This window comes from Myotis lucifugus, unplaced genomic scaffold, assembly GCF_000147115.1.
Source record: "Myotis lucifugus unplaced genomic scaffold, Myoluc2.0 scaffold_51, whole genome shotgun sequence".
In the NCBI taxonomy this organism is placed as follows: Eukaryota; Metazoa; Chordata; class Mammalia; order Chiroptera; family Vespertilionidae; genus Myotis; species Myotis lucifugus.
Window position 1 is genome coordinate 6372846 of NW_005871099.1, and position 18799 is coordinate 6391644.

The following is an 18799-nucleotide window of genomic DNA, read 5'->3' on the forward strand; positions in this document are numbered from 1 at the left end:
AGTGCTTTGGAGTAGGTGTATATAGACAACAGAATTAAAAATAATGCATTGGATAGTCTTTATTGGGAAGGAAACATTTGTGCAAATACATGAACACAAGTGAGAGTTAGTCAAGGAGGTATAAGAGGAAAGAATATTGTGGGGAGATGAAATATCCAGTTCAAAAACCCTAAAGCAATGGGATTTCTGTAGTGTTCCAGGATGAGTGTGCCAGTACCTGAGTGAATAAGGAGAGGAGGAGTTGAGATAAGAGAAGTAACAGGGAATCAAGTCTTATAGAACCTTTTAGGCAACAATAAGGACACTGGCTTTTACTCTGAGTAAAATGGTGAATAATTGCAGGGTTCTAAGCAGCAGAGTGGTTACATGACCGGATTTATATACAATTTTTAAAATTTTGGTTGTTTGTGCATAAGGGGGAAGAGATAGAAATAGAGATGTCGGTGTAAGTTCTTATAATCATTCAAGAAATAGGTGGTGTCTCAGACCAGAGAAGCAATAAGTAGTAAGATTTTGGAAATACTTCAATGTTGAGCAACAGGTTGTTCTAAGAGATGGTATATGATATATGAAATTAAAAAGGAGTCAATAATAATTCCAATTATTTGTACTAATCACCCAGAGTAGTGGAGTTAAAAGCAAATGAGATATGGAGAAGAGAAATATCTGGTATTTAAAGACTGGAATCTCCAAGGAAGTGAGTGAGTGAAGATGGAAAGAAAAGAAAATCAGAGACTGATTCCTGGAGTATTCTAACAGTTAAAAAAAAATCCAGGTTACAAGAAAAAACACACACACACAAAAACAACAAAACAAAACAAAAACAGGAGACTGAAAGGAAACAACAAATTAAGTATGTGGAAACCCAAAAGAATGTGGTTGGTGCCCAGAAACTGCAGAAAGTATATCATGAAGAAGGAAGAGTTCAACTCTATTAAATTTTGAAGGCAGATGAAACACAATTGGGAAAGTGAGAGTTAAAGGCAGGTTTGATTGGTCTGAGAATGGAAGAGAATTGAAAAGAGCAAGTCAAAACATTTCTTGAGAAATTTTTGAAACAAAGGAGAACAAAGGAATAGACCCTGGTGGGGAGCAAGACGGTTTTTCAAAGTCCAAAGAAATAAATGCATATTTATATGCTAAAGAGAAGATCTAGAGTGAAGAAGAGATGAGATGAGAAACACAAGAGACTTTCTAAAGTTGTGACTCAGAATAAGTAACATGAGATAGGATTTAATGCATGAATGGTGGGATAGGCTATAGAGAGAGGCCGGGATGTAAAGTCCAGCCATCTCATCTTGGGGCTCCACCACCCTTGGCTGGCAGAGAGGAGTAGAGAGTGTGGGGCTCCATGGGAGCAAATTGACTACCCACCGCATTCCTCTGGCTGCAAAGAGTTACATCCTGCGTCTAACTGCAACGGAGGCCACAAATCAGGCTGTGTGACCAGGGAGAAAGGGACATGGGCTTGGTGATCCTCTCCCACATTATTAATTTATTGATTCCCCCCCCCCTGAATTCAGGAATTCTTACCAATTAAGTAACAAAAATGTAATGACTAAAGGAGAATAAAAGGACATTTATAATCCTATCAACCTTAATATACATCCTAATTTAATCATGTTACTATATGGGAAAATCTGTTGGTAATTGCTATTCTGAAATAATATATTCTACAGTACAATTTGCTTCTACTTACACTTAAATAACTATTTTATCAATAAAGTGATCTGAGAAATGACTTTCATTTTTGTGTTCCATTTGACTTGATTATTCTTTAAATAATAGAGTTCTTCCAAATTATAGTTAAGGTCAATAAGAAATAAGAATACATTAATATTTAAGTGATCATAATATATTAAATAGATGTTATATGTTATTTTTTCTTGTCACATGACTGGGTTTTTATTAGAGAATTGAAGTTGAATTCAAGTTCAAATATATACTTACTAGGAAACTACAGGTTAGGGTTAGGGGTAGGACTGGTGTAGGCATGGAGTTTGGTGCCTGGGTAAGGTGTCAGGGTCAGAGTTAGGGTTAGGATTTGATTTTAGTGATTTTTAAAAAACTCAATCTATTTCAGTACCTATAGGAGTTAATGTATGATGCTGTACTGGCCTTACTCTGTTAACACATGTGTTCCTGGTCCATTAAGCAAGGAGACAGATCATGTTCTTGGTGCCCATATTCTATTTTGGAGATTCCCTTTAAAACAAAATCTAATTTAATTTTCTATAAATTGTCTCAAACTTTTACCTTTACGCTCAATCTCAATTGCTTTTAATATCATTTCACTCATTGTATCTGAATCCATGTACTGTGTCAGCATTTTGGTCTTTTTTTTTTCTGAAGTTTTCCCCGATATATAAATGCAAAACCCATGTAGCTTTTAAGAGTTCATTCTTAGAGAGGCATCTTCAAAATATCGTTTTCTCTCAATGTTGACTTCTCCCTGGTTTTCCAAATGTATAAAGGCTGAAAGTCACTTATGCAGGCGTGTACAACATTATGTAAAATAAATAATGTACAACAAAATCTATCCAAAGGAGAGGAATATTAAGCAATAAGTTTAAAGTACCATAATAAAAATGTCAAAAACTAGTTTATGCTATTTATAAATATGACTACCTTGAGCAGATGGAATTTTTAAATATGGGGTAGTTAACCATTTTAAAAATAGATCACCTTATGTGAATGAATCTCAGAGTTGGTAGGGAAAGTAGAAAATATTTATACCTAATTACAGAAAAATGTAAATATAAATCTATTTCTCACTGAGGCATGTTCTTTTTGATATCTGAAAAGAGTAAATGAATGCAGAAAATTTGTAGATTATATTTGTCTGAAAACTCTTTCCAGAGAATAGTAAGTATCCTTCCATCGAGAGAAAGCTAACCAAAGTAGATCTCAGGGATTTTTCCAGAACAAGATCCAACTGTTATTTATTTTCTTCAGTCTCAGCCCATAGTGCCTCTTCCAACAGATGTTTTTAAAATGTTAAATTGTTCAAAGCTAATTTCATCTGTCTTACTTCTCTCCACTTTCAAATTCACTCTGATCGACTGCCTTCTGCTCGCTCCCCCTGGGGATCAAGCCCACAATCTGAGCACGTTTCCTGACCGGAAATCAAACCATGACTTCCTGGTTCAGAGGTGGAAGCTCAACCACTGAGCAACACTGGCTAAACACCTTAATTAATTTTATGCTCAACTTGTCCAGATATAGCCAATATAAAATTTTTCTAGGGGATCTTGTATCCTTTATGTCATTACTTATCATTTCTGCTTTTTTTTCTAATATGAATAGATGTTTCAAACTTAAGTTGTACCTTACTTGACCAAAACCTAATATAATTTTTCCAAGCAGATCTAATTCCTTTCAGTGAATATGATATTAGTAACTAAGGTCTGCACTAGATATGCTCATTGCTACTGGAATGTCTTTGTTTCTAGACTCAGTTGATAGGCAGAGGCAGGAAATAAATTAAATAAAATAAATAAATACATAAATAAATTGTGTTTAACATATGTGTAACTTTATATACACATGCACATATTTACATACAAATACTTTTAACGAGCGTCCTTCTTGTTTTTGCCTATTCCCTATATATTTCTTACTTTCTTCATAGTAAGAACCAAGGCTCCTGACACTATCAACACATTTACTCATTTGTTCTATATATTACATATTTAAATATTTTCAGAGTTGCTTCAACAATATATATACATATTTTTCATTGCTTTTCCTTTCATAAAAGTTAATAGACAATAAATGAACTTTGCATTTTTCTTTTTTCATTTAACAAAATATCCAGGAAATCTACCCCACACCAATTCACAGAGCTATTTCTCAGTGTTCTTTATAGCTGCAGGGTAACCATTTGCATATATAGCCTAGTTTATTCAACCAATCTCCAGTACTTGGTCACATGAGTAGGTTCCAATATTTTGTCATCACAAATAATGTTGTGAGGAATAAACTGTGCATATGTGTTTTCACACTATTAAGCTGTGTCTTTAGGGTAAATTCCTGGAAGCTTAATGGTTGGGCTGAAGAATAAATACATTTATAATTGTTATGTGAGCTCTCTACTCATATTTTTGCCCATGTTCTATGTTTCCTCAATTTTAATTGGGGGACACTTTAGACATGGAAACATTCTCTATCATACATACATGACAATGGTAAGAATAATATTGAATGAAATTTGATAAGTTTAGTAGTTCATCTTGCAAGTAAGGAAAACAATCTAGGTTTTGCTCTGGATTGGTGTAACTGTTGGTCCCTATGCAAGTGAGCTGCATAATTTATATGTGCTCATCTGTTTTCAAGACAGAGGCAATGTGAGTCAGACATGGTGTTTCTTTAGAAATACTATCTTCATTAGCAAGTAATAGATGGCGGTATACCAGCAATCCATATGTTAAGTGTGAATAGAGCCCCATGTGACCACATAAATGTTGAACTTAAAAAAACACTGAAATAATTCCTCTACATGTTGTGAGTAGGCTTTTAAGGTCCTTTGCTAAGTCCTCTGGTTATTCCCTTTGCCTGGCCCACTGCTGTTCTCCTGCGAATATTTTTAGTATTAGAGAGCAATTCTAATAATAAGTTTCCTTCAGTTCCTCCTCCCTCAGAGCTGGACCTTCATTTCAAGTCTAATTATACTGTCTTCTAAGACTTATTGTTGAATTTTAATATAGTCAGTGAAAAGTACACATCAACATACAGCTTGATTATCTCCTCACATGTAACAAGCACCTGACTCAAGAAACAAACAATTATCCACACCCTCAAAGCCTTCCTCAGTGTTCCCTTCCAGCCACCACCCTCCCAAAGAGAAAATCATCATCCAACACTGGTTTTGCCTATTGCATTTTGTACAAATGAAAACAGAATATACACTCTTTTGTGCCCTGTATCTTCCTGCTGCATACGTTTCACAACCTGTACCGCCATCCTGCCATTGGCCTTGATGAGATCAGAAGCCTGTCTATGTTGTAACTGACCCAGCATCCAGCATTTGGCATTAGCTTCTTGACATTTCACTCGGCATCCCTAAGCTGCCACCAGGTCTGAGGGGAGAAGAGCTGCTTCCCTGGCCAGCATTCCCTGCTTCCCTCTTTCCTCCTTCCTGCTGCAACCTCTGCTACATTTTCTCCCCTGTTCAAACCCTGAGCTTTCCCCCAAATGCCGTTTCAACACTGTAACTTCTTTCAATAGATGTAGGTGTGCACAATATCTGTCAGTAGGCATTAGACACATATAAATCAAGAATAAACATCATTATTTTTTAAATGTGCACCCAATTATTATTACATATCCCCATGTCCACCAAATCCCATAACTCTGTCAATCCCTTAACAAACATTTACTAAGCACATTCGATGCATAAGGCACTGTCCTAGTGGTTGAGACCCAACCTTTTAACAAGACAAATAAACCCTTCTGAGAACTTACATGTAATCACCCACTGTTACATCTTCTTAAATCTGGTATAATGGAGAAAGCAAAGACTTTGGGGACAAGGAAACCAGGGATCAAACTTGGTCTATCATCCTTCAGGATCTTGTCACAGTATTTGACAGAGAGCACTTATCAGGTAGGTCCTGGATGAATGGTAGTATTACCAGTGGAGTTCGAACTTAGTCGAACTAATACCCATGCACTGCAATTGTATCAGTGGAAAAATAGAAATGATTCTATTAAATATGCACATATTTTATATAACTTGGATGAAGAATAATGGTTATTTTAAGTAAGAGTTGAGTGTGCAGGCGTGTGTGTGTTTTATTTCATTATCAGTTAACACAGTGGTTCTCAACCTGTGGGTTGCGACCATCCTGCATATCAGATATTTACATTACAATTCATAACAGTATCCTGCATATCAGATATTTACATTACAATTCATAACAGTAGCAACATTACAGTTATGAAGTAGCAACGAAAATAATTTTATGGTTGGGTCACAACATGAGGAACTGTATTTAAAGGGCCAGAAGGTGGAGAACCACTAAGTTAACACAACTCCAAGCAAAATATAATTATCTGAATTATTAGTCTTTAGTCTTTGACTTTAAAATTTTGACTTTAAAATTAGTCTTTAGTCTTTGACTTTAAAATTTTAACAACAACAACATTGACATTACTGCAGGAAAAGATAATATGCAATATTCCTTTCCCTATTCCAAGAATTAAACTGTCAAATTATAGATATTTAATCCTACACTGACCTTTTTATTTAATACTAGATGTCCAGTGCACGAAATTCATGCGCCGGGGTGGGGGGAGGGTTGGTGTCCCTCAGCCCAGCCTGCACCCTCTCCAATCTGGGACATCCCTCTCACGATCCAGGACTCCTGGCTCCCAACCGCTCACCTGCCTGCTTGCCTGATTGCCCCTAACCACTTCTGCCTGCCAGCCTGATCACTCCCTAACCACTCCCCTGCCAGCCTGATTGACGCCTAACTGCTTCCCTGCTGACCTGATCACTCCCAACTGCCCTCCCCTGCCGGCCCAATTGCCCCCAACTGCCCTCCCCTGATGGCCTGGTTGCCCCCAACTACCCTCCCCTGCCAGCCATCTTGTGGCTGTGGGCACCGCCATCTTTGAGGGGTGGCAGTGAATTAGCATATTCCCTTCTTATTGGCTGTGGGTGCCGCCATCTTTGTGCTGGTGTGAGGGTCAATTAGCATATCCTCTCTTTATTAGATAGGATGTCATGTGACAAACCCACTATATATGCCTTCTGGTATCAGAATCACAAAATCCTTTCAAAGAAACTGGGAACTTGTGTATTTGTTTGGTTCTGTTATCCAACACTGGTTTGTGCCTGGCTGAATGTAAACAGCCTGAATAACTTCATGATAAAATCTCCGTCTTTTTCTGTGGCTCTCAGGCTATCACACACAGCTCTATTTTCCAATTTGTGTACTATAACAAAGCTGAACAATACACAAGCAGGACAGTCACTGTGAGAATGGCATGAACAATTGTGCCTGCTAAATGCATAGGATGAATAATGCCTTCGCCGTGGGCAGCTCAGCTTTCATATAGGAGATGGTGGGATTGTGTTTCCTAACCTTCCCTGAAGAATACTGTGAGGGCTCAAGAATGAAACCTGCCTGTCTTCAAAAATAGATTCCATTATAGCCCAAATGAATTAGCAATTAAATCTCAAGATCCAATAGGACTAAGCTGTTTTATCTTTGAGTCCTTGAGAGAGCTTTCTTTGAGTCTCTGAGAGAGCTCTTTTCTTAGGACAGAAGAAATGTCTGCAATAGTTTAGAATACAAGTTCTCTAGAATCCCATTTTTAATAAGTAACATATCTCCAGGAATGAGATGATGTTCATAGTGCCAAATGGTGTTTAATTTAGAATAAACTGCTAAGAGATTTGAAAGTTGGGCATTTTTTAAAGGCCAAATAGTTTTCACGGGATGGGGTGAGGGGTTGATTTTAAAAACACATATTTGGCTCATTTGTTGCCCAAGAAAAATAATTATGGAAGTGTTTCATTGCAGCCTTGCTCATAAATAAATGAATGCAGAGGGTCATATGTAATTAGTTATCAACCAATCTCTCATGGTTTGACCCAGGCATAATTCCTAGGTTCATGAGGAGCTATATACAACTTCTCTTAGAAGATATTGTCTTTCTTATAAGACCAGTACATATTCTTTATAATGTACACAACACTGCCACCACCATAGTGGTAGTAATTAGATTTTAATGCTATAACTTTATAAAATACTTTCTAGTACTTAGGTACTATGTGGTGAATTATATCCAACTAAAATTCATATGTTGAGGTCCAAACTCCAACATATGTTGGGTACCTCACAATGTTATCTTATTTGGAAATAGGGCCACTGCATATCATAAGTAGTTACAATGAGGTCACACTGGGGGATATTGGTATCTTTACAAAAAGGATGTATGGTATATATGTCACACTATTACCTATATGGGAAGCACATTATATTTAAAATGTGGTGGTCACCACGTTTCCTGTAGACTGTGAAAGGGAGAGCTGAGGGGAGCCATAACGGTGAAGACCACAGGCTAATTAGTGAGGAAGTCCTGGTTTTAAATCCCAGCTCCACTCTTAATTCACCACGTACTCCAAGGAATGCACTACTTCCTCTAATCCTTAATTTCTGCAGCCATAGAATGGATTTCATCATCATCATCATCCACATTATTACATTTATGTTGTTTTGAAGATTAAATGAGATAAAGTATATTGAACACATAATGAACCCTATGTAAGTGCTGGTTGCCTGATATTATTTGTCATTTGGTCCAGGAAAAGTTTCTCAACTGTTCTGCTCCATCCCAGGACAGAGTTTTCATAGACTCCACTACAGCTTCTTATTAATTCATGCCAATGTCAATTACAATAGACCCACTGTCTCATCAAAGCATGTCAGTGAAATTCATGGGAGAAATGCAGAAGTGTATCTCAAATAATCTTTCCATTCGGGAGCATGATATAATTTTCCTAGCAGCTGAAGTCTCTGCTTTATTCCTTTTCTAGGCCCATGAAAGGGCACTGCGGGAAATGGAGTGAACCATTCAGACAGGCTATCCAAAGGACATCTTTTTACCAGGATGATAATACAGAATATAATTAAGCTAGTAGATTCAAGCAAACTAAATTTATTTGCTGAGACATTTTAACATTCTATTAGTTCTTTCTCAAAGTCAACATGGACTAAATTAGTTACTTGGCTAAATTGTGTGTATAAGTGAAATATAATGTGGAGATATCTTCACAGTCACATGACGCACAAGCAGACAGAAAACTGAACAAGATAACCAGGCTTTTGTTTACAGTTATGATCCTCAAAATTAGATTTTGTTATTTTTAAGGACAGATCTATCAGCTCTTTGCTTGATGTCATTAAACACTAATGTGGTTCAGTGTTCACTGTTACTAAGGGTTGGAGCAGCGTTTTGATATCTGAAGTCTAGCACCTGAGCCTGCACTATCTTGTCCTGTAAGTATTGTGTATGCAATCGAATTGCTTTCATTTAGTCAAAATAAGCAAGTGGTCATTATAGTAATGGGGTTTTTTGCTAAACCAAGAACAAAACAAAACAAGTATTTGGCTCCATATTGAGTCCTGGGGTCAGTAGACCTGAATGTGTGCCTTGGATTTAAGTAACATCATGTCTCTCAACTTCCGCCCATTTACCTTCAGAATGAGGTACTTCAATTGTACACTCTTAAACATGTATTATGTGCTTGACAGTGAACTCTGTACTGGGAGTATTACAGAGATGGGCCCTCGAAGAAGGCACAAACTCCAACACCCTTCCAAAGTTGGATATTCACATGGTATAACTTAAGCGTTACTGATTCAAAAGATATGATTGCAAAATTTTAAAGGTCAGATTTTTCTCTGTAGGTTTGTAATAAAGAACTTGGGAGAGACCGGATTATTTATAGTGTCTCACTATCCATTCCTACCTATTTCAGTAGAAGATTCCTTTGAGGGCATGACTTCCTGCTTCTCTTCTCTGTATGACCAACTCTTCACCTACTTAGCAACAATACTTAGCTCTTCAAGAAGCCTTTGCTGACCATGACCTTCAACCACTCTGAATGAGGCCTTTTTTGTGTGTGTTCCCAGAACAACCAGTGCAAAGCCCTATCCATTAGGATACATATTGTCCTACACTGTAATTTAAATTTATATACTTAGCATTGCCACTCTATTTTTTACCTCTGAAGGCAGTCATTGTGTTGATCTTCAACCCTCAATAATTGGTAGCTGCTCAGTGAGTGCCTGTTTGTCAGTTTATTCTCTTTTCCATAAATTGGTGTGCAATTTGCACTGTAAATTCTAATTTTTCTACTCCTGTGTTTTGGTTTGTAGACACAAAGGGCAATTCTCATTCATCTTTCCTGTGAGAGCTCCTCAAATATTGAGAACACATTCTATCTTTAACATGTATATGAATCATCTGTGAATATTGTTAAAATGCAGATTCTAATTTGAAAAGCATGGGTGGGTCTCTGAAGTTCTGCATTGCTAACAAGCTCCAGGAGATGCTGATGCTACTGGTCCACAGACATGCTTTGCGTATCTGACATTCAGAGGGGCCTCTCACTCTGTCTGCATACTATCTACTTGCTTGGCTAACCAGCATATTGCCTCCCCCCCACCCCTGCACCTTATCTGCAGTTTCACTTTCTTGGGTTTCAGCTCCCCACAGATGTGGTTTGAAAATTTAAATAAAAAAATCCACAAATAAAAAATAAATTTAAAAAAAATCCACAAATAGCCCAGCTGGCATGGCTCAGTGGTTGAGCTCCTACCTATGAACCAGGAGGTCCTGGTTTGATTACAGGTCAGGGCACCTGCCCAGGTTGCAGGCTCGATTCCCAGTGGCAGGTATGCAGGAGGCAGCAGATCAATGATTCTCTTTCATTATTGATGTTTCCATCTCTCTCTCCCTCTCCCTTCCTGTCTGAAATCAATAAAAATATATTTTTAAAAATTTCCTCCCCAAAAAAATTCATAAGTTTTAACCTGTGCACTCTTCCAAGTAGCATGATAAAATCTCACACCCTCCCAGTTCCATCTTGCCCAGAATGTGAACTATCCCGACACAATTTATACTGTGATGCATGGGACTCCACGTGACAGTGAATGGGATCATGACTCAAATGTCATAAATTAGATTAGCGCCGAAACCGGTTTGGCTCTGTGAGTAGAGCATCGGCCTGAGGACTGAAAGGTCCCAGGTTCGATTCCGGTCAAGGGCATGTACCTGGGTTGCGGACACATCCCCAAGTGGGAGATGTGCAGGAGGCAGCTGATTGATGTTTCTCTCTCATCGATATTTCTAACTCTCTATCCCTCTCCCTTCCTCTCTGTAAAAAATCAATAAAATATATTAAAAAATAAATAAATTAGATTAGCATTCCCAATTATACTTAGAAACGAGTTAATAGTCATTTCAGGCTAAGAAGCACAGTGGTAATACAACACATATGCCAATGCGTTAGTACAGAAAAGCTATTGTAAAGTGAAAGTAGCAGGCTATTTTGAATTTTGAAGAACAGAGCCAATGCAATATACTATAGCAATGCATCTGGAAGTCTCACTTTTATCAAATATAATAATTGAGTGGTTAATAGGTGTCAGGCATTTTTCTAAACTCTTCACATAATTCAATACCTGTAATCTCTATTGAGTGCGGTACCACCGCAGTGTAGTAAGGACCATTATTAGTTGCATTGGACAGATGAGGAAACTTAGACACAGAAAGCTTAAGGAATCTGCCGAAAGTTACACAGATCTATGTGAAGGAAGTTTGATGATGGGCCTATTAATCTGATTCCAGAGTGCACCTCAGAGCTGTTCCTTTCACTGCTCTCAGGGGCCATGGCCACACAACATACTGGTTTCTCCTGCTCTAAATTCCCCCAGTCAGGCATACTAATATTCCTCCAACTTCCACTAAGCTACCACTTGAGCAGAGACATGCATCTTACATGGGGGAATTAATATTTTATTCAAAATATTGGTAGGAACCTATCTATCAAGACTCCGTAAAAATTGCATTCACTTTAAGTCAGTTAGCGACATGCCACCTAAATCCAACCCTGTTCTAGTAAGAATATTAGCATCTCCATTATTTGACTCCAGAGTAAAATAAGCAACTAAAAACATCATTATTCGTATTCAAAGTCCTTCCCTTTCCAGAGAGCTTGCCAAGCAATCAAATATACTTAACATTTTAGAACAAGGATTTCATATATCCTACTTTGTCTCAGATGAAAGTTGCACTAAATTGTGGACAATTATATACTATGTTTTATTGCCTCTAATAAATCTTATAATATACACTTAATCATTTTCCTTTACTTAACAGTGTATGCCAACAATATATTCTCTATTATTAATAACATCAAATTTTATAGTCTAAATTTTTGGTAAAAAGCAAATACGTAACCATGTTGTTGAGAATGGTTCTATTTATTTGTATATGTGTAGAATATTAAATGTTTCACAAATTGGCACAAGACATAGTCTCATGACCTCTTAAAATGAGACTCTCACAATACAAATGTACATTTAGGAAGGTGATCAAAATTCACTAGTAGAGGCATTACAGTATATGCAAAAGGATCTGCAATATCCTCTCAACTTATTAAAATTCATGAGACTTTTAAAATATCACCCAGGCTGAGAGAGGTGTAAACAGAAAAATCTATTTCAGAGAAATAAAAAGCTTACAATAAATTCACCTTGAAAATGATTTTCTCCTATACAAATCCCAAAGTTTTTACCCCATTTATGCCAACGGTCATGTTAGAAAGGGTTTAATGCAGATAACTCTGATGTGTTTTATTTCTCAATAAGCTACTAGTGTTGATAAAATTATTTCAAATGTGCCTGCCGGGTGCTTTCCCCAATGACTGATGGCAGCCACAATGCAGTTGTATACATAAACAAGCAAAGAAAATTCCCATCAATTTCTGAAAAAGTGTTACGTCAGTATCCTAAGAGAAGTTGAAGATGTTATCATCTGATGGCAGATATACGACCAAGACACCGGGATGGAGGTCTTCCCTAATTTCACATGCAGGAAAAAATTCTAGATCTGTTTGAAAGAATCTCCATATACTACTGAACTGTGAAACAGCGATGCTTCACCTTTATAACTGGAACATATTTGTAAGTGATTTGGAAAATTAGTGCAACCACTACAACAAATGGTTGAAAGGATAGGACAGAATCATCCTTTCATTTTAAACAATATCCTCTTACATGGCTCATTGGACACATGGGCATCAGTAGGTAACAGATAATTTGTTACAAGCACTGCAGTGGCACTTGGCTCAGAGCTGGGTCTGCCCACTGCCATGCCTCCCAAGCCCAGCCTATACTCACTGCCCACCAGTAGCCACTTTATTTGTTAAGTGGAAAATATGCCACAATTTTTCCACATTACAACTCCTACTTTAAGTCATGTTTCTTTCATCTGAAATATTCTCAGTTATTTTCAATCAAGAAGAAGAGTAATAGGTAAGGAAAGAAGGGGACTAAAAAATATCTGAAAATTATCATGAGAGACTATTCTCACTGAAAAATACTGCCCTGGTTTTACAGAATGCTTCTGAGACAGGCAATTCATAACACACATGTTGCTAAATCTTTGTAGTCTGCAAAACTTCTTTACTTACACAATCTCATTTAAATCTCCCAATAGGTGTTATTCCTATTTCTCTGATTAGGAACTTGAGACACAGAGTAACTTCTCTGAGTTTATAAACCAAATCAATGAAACTAGATACTTGAATTCAGACTTTTAAATGCCTACCTTGGCTTTCACTTGCCAAACACCTGGTTATAGAGGCTAATCTAGAAAGTTATTTTGGGAACTTTTATTATGTAAATATTGATTGATTGGATCTTTGGTTAAGAATAAAGTGGAATGCACACTACTCCAATTATTAATATTTAGAAAATCAAAGAAATTACTAAATTAATCTGTTAACTACCACTTGATTTTCAGATTTTTAAATGTTTCAAATTTACTAAAATCAATTAAGTTTTATGTATGTGTGTGCATGAGCATATGAGAGACAAAGAGATCTAGGTTTATCACATATCTGTCAAATTAATACTCCATCTAACATTGCTTAGAGAATATGAACTTATATATTCCTATATTATTGATGTGTATCTAACCATGTTATTAAGTATAATAAAATAGTTCTGTTCTGGGGGGTTCTATCTAATACATTCAGTGGTCATGATCATAGTCTGATATGTGCCTACCATTAACAGAGGGATCAAAATTGCTTTAAAAATAATTAGGAATACATAAACATTTTGTCATCTTTTAAGAAAAAAATTAAAAGAAAAATATGTTTAAATTACAGACAAATTTTTACTATGTTACTAAGGTAGGCAATTAGACAGACATTAGCAGAGCAAGGATGATGGCCCAGGTACAGAAGGTCACCAGGACAGAAAGCCCTGGGTACCTAGCAATGGGCAAAACTAAAAAAATAAGGACCTCACCCCCAGAGTAACCTTTGCTCCCCTAGCATATCGCTGGTCATGCAGTTTAGACCCCCTGACCTTCCATATCACTGGTCATGTGATTTGGACCCTCCCTGACCTTTCTTCCCCTGGCATGTGGCTAGTCATGCAGGTTTGATGCCCTTAGAGGGGGAACGACAAAGGGGGCCAAAGAACAGCCCTTAAGCATTAAGTGTGCAGGACAATGAGATTCTGACCTGCATCAAATGCATCTCGGCCTCAGTTGTCTCTCACCTCCAGGCCCAGAAAAGCAGCAAAACCAGACAAACAAGGCCATGACTGACACCAGGACCAGCTGTATTGACCATGATGCCCCGCTCTCCCCACCCCCCTCCCAGGGCTGGTCAATCAGTGGAGACCATGACCCTGAAAGGACACACCTGAAAAGCTGATGATTGTTCTATTGAGAACCTCCCCTGGGACCTCCCCTAAAATCCCCAGCCTTAAATACCCTCAATGGAGGACCCAGAGTAACTCTCTCTCCTGGGAGCAGGACCTGGCCTTGCCTTCCTCCTCTCCCTCCCACTCTTCTTCCCTCCAGGGCATTACCTCTACCTTTCTTTCTCCTAAGCTCCAAGTGCCCCTTCTTTTGCCTTTGTAACTTGTTTCCTGAGCCCATTCCTTCTACAGTTCACTTCTACCTCTGGGACTTTCTAAATAAACTTTCTCTTATAGTTTTAGTCTTGGCTCTGAATTCTTTCTTAGCCAGAACTCAAGTACCGAGGTTACTGAGCTGATGTCCTGTCTGACCCCATCAGTCTGATACCCAGTGCCATTCTTGCCGCCAACATTACTAGTCTGCAAAATAGTAGCTAAATAATAGTTGGATTAAAATAAAATCCAATATTAGTTACCATTTTTAATAAACTTAAACCAAAGTGTATTTTTGTTGAGATTTGTAAATGCTAAATTTTAGTGATTTAATTCATGTTAAAACATTTACTATAAAGTCCTCAATAATATTTAGAAAACAATGAATGTTGTCTTTTGGAATACATCGTAATGATTAAAACATTTCTGTCGCTGATTATTAAAAGTAATATCATTTTTTATATTGCCAAAAGAGTCCTTCTCATCTTGGAAGATTTTACCCTACTCAGCCCTTTGACTGTATGTCTCTGTGTTTAGCGCGGGATTATGCCTAACTGCTTAGGATCTGATACACGAATTAAAGCTCAGATATCGCTGCATTTTAGCAGCCATCTTCATTATTACCTGGACACAGTATGATAGGAGAGTATTGATACTCTCTCAATTGTGAGATGAAAACGTTACAAAAACAGAAATGGGAAAGACACTTTGGAGTCTGTCTTGTAGCCCCTCTAATACTTTTATCAACATGCTAATCTGATTTTAGATTAAAATCCTTAGAGTGTTAGAAAATAATGAGTGTTTTATAGGAAGAGCTTGTGATCTGAACCTTGTCTACCCTCAGTTGATTAGTCTGTTGGGTGGTTGGTCACTTGGTGTCTGTCTCTCTCTCTCTCTCTCTCTCTCTCTCTCTCTACTAAACTTTAAAAAATGACCTTTCTAAATTTTCTATTCTACTATTGTTTTTCACAATAAAATTTCTCTATCCACACTCTCCCCACAGGCCAAAATTCAGTCTAAGATATGGTTCTCAGTGGTGGCTGTATATTAGCATGACCTGGGAAGCTTTAAAATCCCAGTGTCCAGGTTGTACCTTAGACCAACTAAATCCAACATCTGGAGATGGTGTCCAACATCCCTGTGTTTCAAAACTTTTTAGGTTATTCCATTGTGTATCCAGGGTTGAAAACCACTTTAAAAATAATGAATAAATTATGCTTGAGACTTTAAATTATCTTGAGATGAAACCTTTGAACAAAGAGACATTTTCCCCACTAGTTGCCTCCTACAACTTACACATCCCAATATACATACAAATGTTCTTGCAAAACAATTATGGCTTTCATAGAAGTTATTTCTAAAGGACTACTCTAGCATCACATTTTATTTTTCAGGACATTATATCCTTAGTTCACATAACAGTTACTATCATTGGATACTGCTGTGGGAATGACCATCTACCCAAGCCAGTATAACTGCAGAACCAGCTCAAACTATCCTATTTCTAACAAGATACTGAGTTGCTTTTCAGAGATAATAGTGCAAAACCACAAGTCATGCAGCCGAAGCATGAGCAGAAGAGAGAAATTTGACCTCCAGTTGCACGGGGAACCAGTCTTTTTCCCTGCACAGAACCCTTTCTGCTGTCCAGAAAGATGAGGTGCTGAAGCCCCTTCCCATATCCTATATAATAAAAGCCTAATATGCTAAGTGTCTGGTCATCCAGTCATCCATTCAACAAATCAAAGCGTAATTTGCTAATGATATGCTAAGGCCCCTCGACCACTCGCTATGACGTGCACTGACAACCAGGGTGCAGATGCTCCGACCAGTAGGTTAGCATACTGCTGGGGTCTGGCCAATTGGGACTGAGCAAGACGGCTGGACACATCCTAGAGCCCTCTCTCGTCCCTCCACAGGCCCAATCGTGCACCGGTGGGTCCCTCAGCCTGGCCTGTGACCTCCCCCTATCCAGAACCCCTCAGGGGATTCTGAGAGCCTGTTTAGGCCCAATCCCGCAGGCCAGGCCAAGAGACCCCACTGGTGTACGAATTCATGCACCAGGCCTCTAGACTTACCCTAAAGGGTCAAGTCCCAAAGCTCTGCAATCAAAACCTTCCACACCAATGCTTCTGCATACCAACCTGTTCCCACAGACCCCATACAACTTGCCTTGAACCCTGGATCAGGGAGACAGACTTGAGCCTTGCCTCCTGTCTCCTTGTGTGTCAACTTAGCAATAAAAGCTTTTTATTTTCTCAAAAGCTGGTGCCATAGTACTGGCTCCTATATGCCTCAAATATTAGCTCTAAACTCTGGCTACTCACAAAATATTACTTAAGGACTTTCAAAACATAAATTCTCCAAGAGTTGACACTGATCAGAATAAAAATCCCCAGCATTTTGCCTAATACTGTGAAGAACACAATTTTAAAAACTGAATATTCTCCTCCTTTTCCTCCTCATCTTTCTTCCTGTTTAATATTAATGGCATTACTTGATTTTGGCCAAGGCTGCTTTTTAAAATAATTCAACTCAAATAGATTCCTCAAATTTTAGTACTTTAATTTATTCAAGTATAATAAATACACATAACTTTCCAATGGAATTGAAATATTTTAGGAATAAATGGGTTAAACTTTTTAAATTTTTTTCTCATAATAAAAGAAATAAGTGAATACAGATCTGTAATAAGAGTTTCAACCACTATATAATATGGGAAATTTCTTATATTACTGTTCCTATTTCTCTAGATTATTTCTTCATTATTTCAATATTTTACTCATATTGAAAATGTCTCTCTTTAAATATGTTGTCAGTATCATTAATCTAATTTCTACTTAGATGATTCTGATTAGATGTGTCTGGGTGTTCCTGACATCTACATTCTTTACAACCTTCTCAGGTCATTCAAATGGATAGCCCAGACTGAGACCCACCGCCCTAAGCCTTCAATAGAAATTTCAGTCTGAGAAAATGGTTTCTCAGTCAACAAGAATAGATGGATAGAAATAGAGATGATAGATAGATAGATAGATAGATAGATAGATTTCACAAATGTTTTTAATAGAGAAATATTGACATGTGCATACATCTCAGAGTGAAGGACAGTAATATTTCCATATTTAAAAATGTTTGGTTCTGAGAAAATGTATTAATGCACCATTTTAACATATCCAAAGAGAAAAACCATGTGAGTATCTTAACAGAGTCAAAAACAGGTTGATAAAAAATTTACCAACTAGCCCTGGCCAGTGTGGCTCAGATGATTGAGTGTTGTCCTGTGCACTAAAAAGGTCACTTGTTCAATTCCTGGTCCCTGGTCAAGGTGTGTATGGGAGGCAACCAATTGATGTTTCTGTCTCTCCTTCCCTTCCTCTCACTCTAAAATCAACTTAAAAATAAATAAATACACTTATATTTTAAAAAATTCATCAGCTATTCATTGCAAAAGTTTTAGCAAACTTGGAATGATGGGGAACTTGCATAAGGTTTCTAAAAGGAAAAAAAAACACCTATTATTGCAATTGGTAGCTCTTTTTATTATTATTGATTTTTAGAGAGAGAGGAGGGGGAGAGAAACATTGACCAATTGCCTCCCGAAAAACACTCTCAACAGGGATCAAACCTGCAACCTTTTGGTGTGAGATGATGCTAAAAAAAATGTCTAGGGAAGGAATGCTCAGTATGGTGTCTAGTGCTCCAGAGCTATGGCTGGCCTTCCATTTTCTTCTATTTTAAAAGAAAACCATACGTGTACCTTACCTTTCTCTTCATATACAAATGGTCAGTAACTATTGGGTAGAGTTTCATCTAAACAACCCAGGTTGAAGCAAAATAGAAAATGGGACGAGCTTCCAGCAGGAAGTGATCTGCTCTGCCCAGCACTCATCAGCAGGTTAAGTCACTCCATTGGCCATAGACCTTTTCACATGAAGATATTAATGAAATATCTTCAATAGAAACAGTCTGAGGCAAGTAAAAGTGAGTGGGAGTAAAAATTGGAAACCTAAATCAGGAAATTTTTTTTCCATTTTATTTGTTAACTCATGGTTCAGGATTTGGGAACAATTTGTATCATTTCAGATAGGTCCTCCAGACAAAAATATAGTAACTCAAAATATAGTGTTTAA

The 18799-nt window shown here is 37.5% G+C and overlaps 1 protein-coding gene across 1 annotated transcript in view; it reads right to left on the reverse strand.

The window, feature by feature from the left end:
- CNTNAP2 (contactin associated protein like 2) overlaps positions 1 to 18799 on the reverse strand; it is a 1215871-nt gene that overhangs the window by 1145012 nt on the left and 52060 nt on the right. The gene's annotated exons all lie outside the window — the stretch shown is intronic.